This window comes from Zingiber officinale, chromosome 7B (genome assembly GCF_018446385.1).
Source record: "Zingiber officinale cultivar Zhangliang chromosome 7B, Zo_v1.1, whole genome shotgun sequence".
In the NCBI taxonomy this organism is placed as follows: Eukaryota; Viridiplantae; Streptophyta; class Magnoliopsida; order Zingiberales; family Zingiberaceae; genus Zingiber; species Zingiber officinale.
In genome coordinates, this window is record NC_055999.1 from 62,149,644 (window position 1) to 62,161,123 (window position 11,480).

Below are 11,480 nucleotides of genomic sequence, written 5' to 3' on the forward strand. Positions count from 1 at the left end.
TCTCAGACCGTATCGATTGGGCAATCCACTATAAACCTCTTTTGGAACCGTTGGAAGAGGAAATCGAATACAAGATATTGAAAAAGGGAAAGTGTAATAGCCTACACTCCCTTTTGCAAATAATAAAGAGATGCAATAATTAACTTCATTACCAACTCATAGAAAGAGGATCCGGAAGCACTTAGGAGTTAGTGTCGATATACTGGTAGCAGTAGTATAGTGACAATCAGACATGTTCACAATAAAAAGGTTTTTGTAGTTCGTAGAGAAGATATGTCTTAAAGGCTACTCGAACAGGGCTTATATGGACTGTCTGAGGTGCCTCCAGCGGCAACTTTTATCCTCTTATCTTTGGAAATGATAAAACCTATAACCTGTGGATTTTATCCTCTAGAGGGTGCTTTCAAAGCTCTCCGAGGAGCCTCCATCCACATGGGAGATCCCTCCACGCCCTTCCGCGCGGGGACTTCAATCGAAGAATCCAAAGCTCCTCCACTTGAACAAGAGGCACCTCGAATCACTGTTCACCCGAGGCTTGAGTCACTTTTTGCTCCTAAAAAATGCGTTAGTCCAAATAACAAATTATACCTTGTAAAACAGAGTTAACACGATAATAAAATAGCATTATTAATTAGATTATATCTTCCCAAGACCAGGATCTAGTCACGGTCTTAGCCTAGATTTCTAAAATGGGCATAAACTGGACTTACACCTAAAGTCCCTAATTAGGACTTGATATTATTGTAACACCTTTCTCCAATGTCTTACCTTACTTACTATGCAGAATCACTTCACTCACCTTTGATCCACCAGGTTTTCCCATTAGTTATCAGGTTCGTAGACCCAATTAGACTTTGCCCAGCTGTTAGGTCTCGAAAACTTAATCGGACTTCCGCAAGATATCGAGTCACTCCTTGACCTATCTGGACTTCTGTTGGTTGGTCCTAGGAATATCGTACCAGTTCCCATGTACAAAAATTTTGTACAAGTCCTGAACCTTTCCTAACAACCTATTGTGTTCTTTAGAAATTAAATTCAGAATCGCAAACGGAACTTAACATTATTGATTCCAAATTTAACTTATCTGTTCTTAGAGGTTTAGACTTGGATCGTAAATGATACTTAACATTATAGATCCAAATCCACCTAGGTTACAAATTTAATTAAATATTTATTTCGGAAATCGGCTCCCAGGTCAAACATGGCAAGGCACTTGGCCTTCTTGGGTATGGAAACAACCACCACTGTCTCGACAAAGCCTCTTAACGAAATATTTAATTTCCTTATATAACTTAAGGTTTAACCAAAAAGAACAATTGAATCACAAGATCAACAAATAAAACAAAAAAAACACCACTTCGAATTACAAATCCGAAAATCTAGAATCTCTAGCCTATTGTATTTGGAATTCATACAAAGAAAACTAGTATGATACGGAAAATAATTACTAGTTATACCTTTCTTTGTAAATAATAATCTCTTGATCTTCTACCATATTCTTCTTCTTATCTCGGACGTTGTGTGGGCAACGATCTACCGAGATGAGAACCTCCAACACCTTCCTTCTTGCAAGATTCGACCACCAACCTTCAAGCTCTAAGGGATGCAAGAGCAAAACCTCCTTTCTCTCCTTCTCCTAGCTAGAACCGGCCACCAAGGACTCCTCTTGTGTTGATGCCGCCGACCACCAAGGAGGAAGAGAAAAGGAGAAGAGCAAGGAACTTATGGCCGACCACCACCAAGGAAGAGAGGAGAGGAAAATAGAATAGAGTTCTGTCTCATAAAGGCACCCCCTCCCTCTCTTTTATAATCCTTGGTCTTGACAAATAAGAAAAGTTTTAATAACACAAGAATTAAAACTTCCTAATTTACTTCTGGAAATTTTAATAAAAAATTCTCTATTAAAATTTCCTTCATGGTTGGTTATAAAAAGAAACTTTTATAAATTAAAATCTCTCTATTAAAACATGTGGGTGATCTACAAAAAGGAAAGTTTTCTCTAAAATTAAAATCTCCTTTCAATCTACAAATAAGGAAAGATATCAAATCTTTTCTTAATCTTTTGTAGAAACTATAATAGGAAAATTTTAATTTTAAAACTCTCTTTTAAAATCATGAACATGATTTCATAAAAGGAAAGTCTTATCAAAAATTTAAATCTTCCTTTCAATCTACAAATAAGAAAAGATATCAAATCTTTTCTTAATCTTTTGTAGAAACTATAAAAGGAAAGATTTAATTTTAAAACTCTCTTCTAAAATCATGAGGATGGTTTCATAAAAGGAAAGTTTTATCAAAAATTAAAATTTTCCTTTTAACTACAAATAAGGAAAGATATCAAACCTTTCACTTAATCTTTTGTAGAAAGCTATAAAAGGAAAGATTTTAAACTATTTTTTAAAACCATGGTATCCACATAAGAAATGTTTAAATAAAATCCTTTTTAATTTAATGTGGCCGACCACACCAAGCTTGGATTCAAGCTAGGGTCGGCCACACAACTTGGCTCATCCTATTTGCTTGGCCGACCCAAGCTTGGATTCCAAGCTTGCTTGGTCGGCCACCTTAGGATGGGTATAAAGGTGGGTATAGGTTGGTATAATACTTTATTAATAAGAGGCTACGATAGGGACCAAGAGGAGAAATTAGTTTTGGTCTCCCGATGAAATTAAGCTTTCCATGTTCGCCCCGAACACCCAACTTAATTTCATCAATAATAATTAATTCTAATAAAGAATTATTATTAAACTACCGCACCAACCCCAAATTACATTTTGGGCTCCTTCTTATCATGAGTGTGTTAATCTCCCTGTGTTTAAGATGTCGGATGTCCACTAATTAATTGAGTTACTAACAACTCTAATTAATATCTTAGTCCAAGAGTAGTACCACTCAACCTTATTGTCGTGTCGGACTAAGTCCACCTGCAGAGTTTAACATGACAATCCTTATGAGCTCCTCTTGGGGACATTATTAACCTAGATTATTAGGACACAATTTTCTTCTATAATCAACAATACACACTATAAGTAATATCATTTTCCAACTTATCGGGCCTATTGATTTATCGAGCTAAATCTCACCCTTTGATAAGTCAAAGAAATAAATACTAAATATATGTGTTTGTTATTATATTAGGATTAAGAACACACACTTCCATAATAACTAAGGTCTTGTTCTTTTATTAAGTCAGTATAAAAAGAACTTACCTTAAATGATCCTGCTCAATACACTCAGAGTGTACTAGTATAATTTATCAGTTAAGATAAACTAATACCTAATTATACTATGACTATTCCAATGGTTTGTTCCTTTCCATCTCAGTCGTGAGCTACTGTTTATAATTTATAAGGAATTGATAACTTATCTTCTGTGTGTGACAACACACACTATGTTATCTGCAATATAAATTAATTGAACAACTACACTTAGCTTATAAATGTAGATATTTGACCAATATGATTCTTATTTCTAAGTAAATGTTTATACAAAAAACTAGGCTTTTAGTATACATTCCAACAACTTCCACACCAGCTATCATGTCCAACACACCTAGCCAGATTTCAGTCCGGTGTCAGGTCCTTCAAACTCGTCAAGTCCTACTCACTTGGTAACAAGGTTAGATAACACAACCCTTAACTTTAATCCATTTAGCAATTATTAAAACTTAGATTTGACTATTTGTGTTAACTGCACCAACAATTACAAATCTGTAACTGCTACAACATAAATTTAATGTTATAGCAGCTACGGACTCATAGGATCTACAACACGATTGAACAAATCATGACCACGTTATAGAAGTTACGGGTCCATAGTTGTTACAACACAAACTTAATGTTGCAGCAACTACGGACTCGTAGCTGCTAAAACTTGACTGAACAAATCATGACCATGTTGCAAGAGCTATAGTTTTGTAGCTGCTATAATACAGATTTAACGTTGTAACAGCTACGAACTCGTAATTGCTATAACATGATTGAACAAAATCATGTCCACATTGTAGCAGATCCATAGCTACTACAACACAGACTTAATATTGTAGCAACTACGGACTTGTAGCTGCTACAATTTAATTAAACAAATCATGACTATATTATGGTAGTTATAGTTTTGTAGTTACTACAAAATAGATTTAACGTTCATCACTACTATAGCAGAAAATAAAAAAATAATGAAAATTGCACATAATCATGTAACATATCAACTCTATATATAGAAAGAGGGGAAAAAATGTTAACATGCACAATAAATTTAGACGCCGTTCCTGGATGACTCTCACAGACAAAACACTTGGGGCGTTCAGGACAACACCCAAATTAATTGTGCACGATATATATATATATATATATATATATTTTTTTTTGTTATATAGTAGGAAAATAAGAAATTAGATTTTCAGCATTTTATAATTATAGGTTGGTTGTACATTGATATAAAATGGGTTGGACCGGTTATCATCTGATTTGGGCCGAGTGGTCCACGGCATAGAGTCGAAGCTGACCTGCCTGTGTTGCGGATTAGGCCTGGAAAGGCCCACACGTATGGCTTGATATGAGGCTGTGTTAAAACTAATACGAGTAAAAAAAACTAAATATATACAGTGAAGAACAATTAAACAAAAAGCATATTTGAAAATATAAAAAAGTCACAATATATGATATTTTCAGTAATTCTTGCTCACTTAACTTAAAAATATATACCTAACTCGCAATAATGATAATTTTTAAACCAGACCACGAGCACACAATTAATTGGTCACGATTTCATAATCCCGAGTATTTTGATTTAAGTTATCATATATAATATTTAATAATCATATAATTAAAATTATAGATAATAAAATATTATTTAATTTAATTTTAAATAATATAATAAAAATTTATTTATTTAGAGATTTTAATGTATAATATGTTATCTTGTGTTTAATCTTATTATTTTTAAATTAAATTAATTTGATATTTAATTAATTTTTGTTAAATAAATTAAATTAATAATATTAATATTTAATAATAATAATAATAATAATAATAAGTTGATAATATATATAATAAATAAATAAAATTGATTTTACAGATGTAAACATTGTTTCAATTGAAGATTTGCTACAGTTGGTGGATGTTCTCCGTCAATGGACTCTTGGTTACTTTTATAGCATTGAATCTCGGCGTTGGTAAGGCATAAATCTCTATAACTCATATAAATTCACCTCATTTGTTACTTGTCTTTTCAGTCATCATAATTTGTCTCCTCCGTGTTACTCCTGGGGTGAGCTGATAGGAGCGCTATGGGCAAATATATTCATCTTTTTACCACTTACCACTTGCCACTTGGTTACTTTCGTAGCTACTCATTGGAAGTCATGTTTGAATTTCCAGTTCAGTTATAACAAAATAGAATTATCTAAAGAAAGTTATCTCTAGAAGAGATGCGTCCTTTGTTTATTGGATAATGATGCGGCCAAATAGGGATGTTCACCTAGCACGGGGTAAATTGTTAAAGTAGAGGTCAAAGTTAAGATTGTTAATGTCAAAATGTCAAAGGGTCAAACGGAGGATAGGTGCAACGGTCGGTCTGGGCATTCAGTGCCCGACCGACGGGAGACATGCCCGAGCGGACCACCCATCCAGCTCGGGATAATATTGTTGGTGCGGTTAGCACTAACGATTTAACCCAGGTTTTGATGAATGACAAATAAGTTAAGTTAGTTTTGTTGTTGTCTGACACTTTGATCGAGTGTGGAGGAGAAGTCCAGACAGGTCGACGGGCTGACCGGATGTCTGGCACAAAGTCCAGCTAGGTTGACGGGCTGACCGGATAGCTGGCGAGAAGTCCAAGCGGGTCGACGGGCTGACCGGACGCTTGGCGAGAAGTCCAGCTAGGTCGACGGGCTGACCGGATAGCTGGCGAGAAGTCCAAGCGGGTCGACGGGCTGACCGGACGCTTGGCGAGAAGTCCAGACGGGTCGACGGCGGACGTCTGGCGGTAAGTGAGGTAAGTCACTGGAAGGAGTGATGTGAGGACGCGTTCGGGAAGGGACATTAGGCGTCGATCCGGCAGATCCATTTCGGATGTCTAAGTCGAGATCGTGACTAGATTCGGTCTCGGAAAGCGGAATCTAAGTCATACTCTTTTATTTATCTGTTGAATTTTAATTGTGCTGACAATCTGTTTTACATCTGCCTCGGACTAACTTTGTTTTGCGGGAAAAGGGAGTTTTCGGAACAAGGTCCGGAAGGCGAATTCTATCCAGTAGAGTCGTCGCCACGTGGAGCATCATGGTTTGTGCGGCTACATCACATTCAGGCACCGGAAGGGATCCAGGCGCTGGAGCATATAAAGAAGCCCCGGAGCTTGTGTCAATCAATTTTTACTGAGAACTCTTCTACTGCTGGTCTTGCTGCTCGACGTTCAAGTGCGACGTCAACAACGCTCCGACAAAAGTGCTCCTCCGATTTTTATTTAATTTTCTTTGTCGGTATTGCTTTATTGTCACTAGCATTTCCTGTACTTATTCTGTAATTATACTTCGACTTGTTAGTGATTGCCCAACGAAAGTGGTCAAGGACCACGGGCATTCGAGTAGGAGTCGTCACAGGGTCCGAACGAAGTAAAAACATCTATGTCTATTTTATTTTTCCGCTGCGTTTATACTCGTCTTTTTCGAATCGATATTCACCCCCCCCTCTATCGAATCTAACGGTCCTACAAGTGGTATCAGAGCAGGTACCGCTCTGATTTGGTGCAACCACCAATCAAGCAAAGGGGGGACTTTTTTAAAGAAAAATTAGATATCGTTTGTCTTTTAAATAAAACCTTACGCTTTTCGTTTTTTCCCTCCAAAACGGTTTTTGAACAATACATCGCCATCTTTTCACCATTGTTTAGTATTTAAAAAATATTACATTTTCAAAATTTTGAAATAATATTTTTTCCCAAATATTTTAATAATATTTTAATAATATTTTATTATTTTTTCCGAAAATAGTGAAATACTATTTTTTCCAGCACTGCTAATCCAAGACCAAGTCTTGGGATTTTTTTTCTATTTCTCTGTGTGCAAGAATAATAACTTTTCAAGAAGGACGAAACCCCCACGAACCACCACCATACGATCAAGATTTCAACTATTGGAAGTGATTAATGGAATGCTTCTTAGGAAGCGTAAACTTTGATTATTGGCTGATATTGAGAAAACCTTCTCAGAACTCAGAACTAAACACAAATGTAAGTAAAATCATTTGTAATGTTTTACCTAACAATGTTTTATGCAGATTAGAAAAGTATAAAGATGCACATGAGCTTTGGACCCAATTGATCAAATTTCACGAGGAGCCGATGGAGCTCGAGGATCAAGTAAAAATTGAATCCGAACTCGGGTTAGATCCAATCGAAAAGCCTACTGAATTAGGGGTTGCGCTCAAGGTTAGTGATATTTACCAAAATACCCCTGCTAATAGTAGTTTAAAAAAATATGAGCATTGATCTGGTTATTTCTGAAAATAATGTAGTTGACAATAATTACAAAAATACCCCTAGGATATTATCTGATAAAACAAATCCAATTAATTTAAAAAATTCAAACTTAAACCTAAACAAATCTGAAAACTCAAATGATAGAGATGACAAGGTCAATATTGATCTAAATAAAATTAATAAATTATTTAATAATCTAGACAATATTAATCTAGAAAATCCTATCCAAACCCAAGATAATTTAATTAATAAAAAATTAAATTTTAACGATAAGAATAATCAAATAAATTCCACTAATTATATCAACTTAAAAAATAAAGAAAATATAAGAATAAAATCAAACACTTTGATAAAATCAAAACTAAATTTAACAAAATTAAAATTAAATGTTAAAAATAACATATTAAATAAAGATAATCTGAAAAATTCAAAATTAACAATTAATAAAAGGTTAAAAGATAAACCTTTAAGGAAATATAATTCAAACAATTTAATTAATTCAAATTTAAAAATGAATAAAAACTTAAACTTTAAAAATAAGCTAGTAAAGAAAGATAATTCAATTAACCTAATAAAAGTGAAATTGAAAGAAAATTTAAATATTAAATACATTCCCTTAAAGAAAGATAATTTGACTAATTTAATTAATTCAAAATTAAAAACTTGAATCTAAATTACAAATTAAACATTAGATTTTAACCAAAACCTAACTATAATAAACCCAGAACTAAAAACTAAATTAATGACCAATAATTCAGGGGGAGGTTCCAGAATAACCGACAGGGTAACCCTAACCAACCTACCCGAAAAGGGTAACCCCAACCAACCTACCCGACAGGGTAATTAGGACTAGTTATAGAGGGTTCAAGTTTAACTTGAATCATGGTACGGATGAAGTTTTTTGATGATAGTACGTTGGGGAAGCTTGGGCATCGCATGTCTAGAAAGATATGGCTTCAATCTGGCGCATTTGGCCAAGTGGAACCGACCGAAGTTACCTTTAAATGGATCCTAACTAGTTAGACCAAGGTTTAGTACTAAGCTCCGTGGATAGGACTATTCGGAAAATCTCGAAAGGTTGGTTACTTCTAATGATGTCCAGGTGACTCACCAAGCTTAGAAGTTTATCCGAAGAATGCCTATTTGTTGAGACCAAAGCTAAACCTGAATCTAACACAAGTTAAACCAAACTCTGTAAATAAATCTAATTCATCTCACAAAATTATAGAATTCCCTGATTGATAATCTAGATCGGGTGAGATGAATAAGGATCAAATTAATTATCAAATTAAATTAAAATTAAATTTTGAATTTCAAATTAAAATTAAATTTCGAATTAATTAAAAATTAAATTTCGAATTAAAACTAAATTAAGTTAAAAAAAAAAATTAAATTAACTTTAAAAAATATTTTCAAATTTAACTTTAAAAATTTTATATTTAACTTAAAAAAATTTTAACTTTAAAAAAAAAAAATTCTTTTAAAAACTCTTTTAAAAATCATTTTAAAAACTTTAAAAAATTCTTTTAAAAATTATTTTAAAAACTCTTTTAAAAATCATTTTAAAAACTTTAAAAAATTCTTTTAAAAACTCTTTAAAAAAACTATTTTAAAAATATTTTAAAAACTATTTTAAAAATTCTTTAAAAATTATTTTAAAAATATTTTAAAAACTATTTTAAAAATTCTTTAAAAAAACTATTTTAAAAATTCTTTAAAAACTATTTTAAAATTAACATTAAAAATTATTTTAAAAATTCTTTAAAAAACTATTTTAAAAATTCTTTAAAAACTATTTTAAAAATTCTTTAAAAAACTATTTTAAAAATTCTTTAAAAACTATTTTAAAAATTCTTTAAAAACTATTTTAAAAATTCTTTAAAAACTATTTTAAAAATTCTTTAAAAAACAATTTTAAAAATATTTTAAAAACTATTTTAAAAATTCTTTAAAAAAACTATTTTAAAAAACAATTTTAAAAATTCTTTAAAAAACAATTTTAAAAACAATTTTAAAAAATTCTTTAAAAAAAAAAACAATTTTAAAAATTCTTTAAAAAACTATTTTAAAAATTCTTTAAAAACTATTTTAAAAATTCTTTAAAAAATATTTTAAAAATTATTTAAAATCTATTTTAAAATTTCTTTAAAAACTATTTTAAAAATTCTTTAAAAAAACTATTTTAAAAATTCTTTAAAAAATATTTTAAAAATTCTTTAAAAACTATTTTTAAAATTCTTTAAAAATTATTTTAAAAATTCTTTAAAAACTATTTTAAAAATTATTTTTAAAATTCTTTAAAAACTATTTTAAAAATTATTTAAAAACTCTTTTTATTTTAAAAAATTATTTTAACTTAAAAATTATTTTAACTTAAAAATTATTTTAACTTAAAATTATTTTAATTAACTTAAAAATTATTTTTAAAATTACTTTAACTTAAAAATTATTTCAAAAATTATTTTAAAAAAAAAAACTTTTAAAAATCATTTTTTTTAAAAAAAAAACCATTTTAAAAATCGTTTGAAACTATTTTAAAAATTATGTATCATTTTGAAAAATTCTTCTTATTTTTTCACTATAATGAAATTCTGTTAACTTAAAAATAGTAATAATAAATTATTTCTATTGATTATTTTCACTTTAAAAATTATTATTTTGACTTTGAACTCATTTTTAATCTTACACATCATTTTAATCTTAAAATTATTTTTAAATTTAACTTAACTGAAAATTAAATCTTAAATTAAAACTTAATATTGAAATTACAATCAAAATTAAAAATTTTAACTTAAACTTAAAATTAAACTTAAACTTAAATTAACCACTAATATTAATTTAAATCTAAAATCAAAACTGAATCAAACGTATGTTAATTTACATAAAACATATTATAAAAATCATTTTAAATTCCTTTTAAATGTTGTTTTAGAAATCCCTTAAAAAATAATAATAAATAAATAAATAAATAAAAATAATAATTATTATTATAACTAACACTTTCATTGACCAACTCAATCAAGTCATATGAAAATTAAATTATTTCACTAAGTGTTAAATTATTAAATCAAGTAAAAACTAATCAATAAATTATTGATAATGCTTAACTGTTATTGAATTAATCTTATCTTATTTAACCTTAAACTAAAGTTAAGCGCCTGAATCTAAAATTAATTAATAATTGATTAATCAAATTCAAATAAACAGTTATACCAAGGATACAGAGATAATAATATAAGTGTTACTAAATTAGACAAATATGTTAGGCCTTTGAAATTTAACACAACCAAACCTTAGTATTAACCTAAGGGGGAGATATTAAATTAAGGGGAGTAACCAATTCAGGGGGAGGTTCAGTGTTTTTCTTTTTTCCCCTAGAAAAATTAATAAATTATAGGAGAGTAATAAATTAAAGGAGTATCAAATTCAGAGGGAGGTTTTTTTTAATCTCCTTAAGCGTTATTTTTTAATCTTCTCTTTAAAATCTCTCTAGAAAATTCTACCTCATTTAAAAAAATTTACTTTGAATATTTTTAGCAAATATTTTCAAAATTTTAAGTATCAAGTTCAGGGGGAGAAATTAATTAAAATTTTGTGTGTTTGAAAAATATTTTTTTACATCTATTTTAAAACTAACTTATTTTTAAAAAAACACCAGTTTTCCTAAGTTTAATCCCACCTAATTTTTAAACCTGATTTTAAAAGTTGAATATTGCAAATTTAAACTTATTCAGTTTTGTAACATATGCTTGAAAATTCAACTTTCCAAACTTAGCTATATCAAATGAGCCTTAAAAATTTACTTTGGCAAATTTAATCTCCCTTGTTTAATTTTTGCTGTGCTTTGAAAAATTGAAGTTGAAAATCAATTTAACCCAAGTCAACTTGACTATTTTTTAACTTGGTGTTAAAAATTGTAGTTTTAACTTGATTGTAACTCTACACTATGATTGTTTACCCTTGCTTATTTTTGATGAATGTCAAAGGGGGAGGGTTAGGTGGTT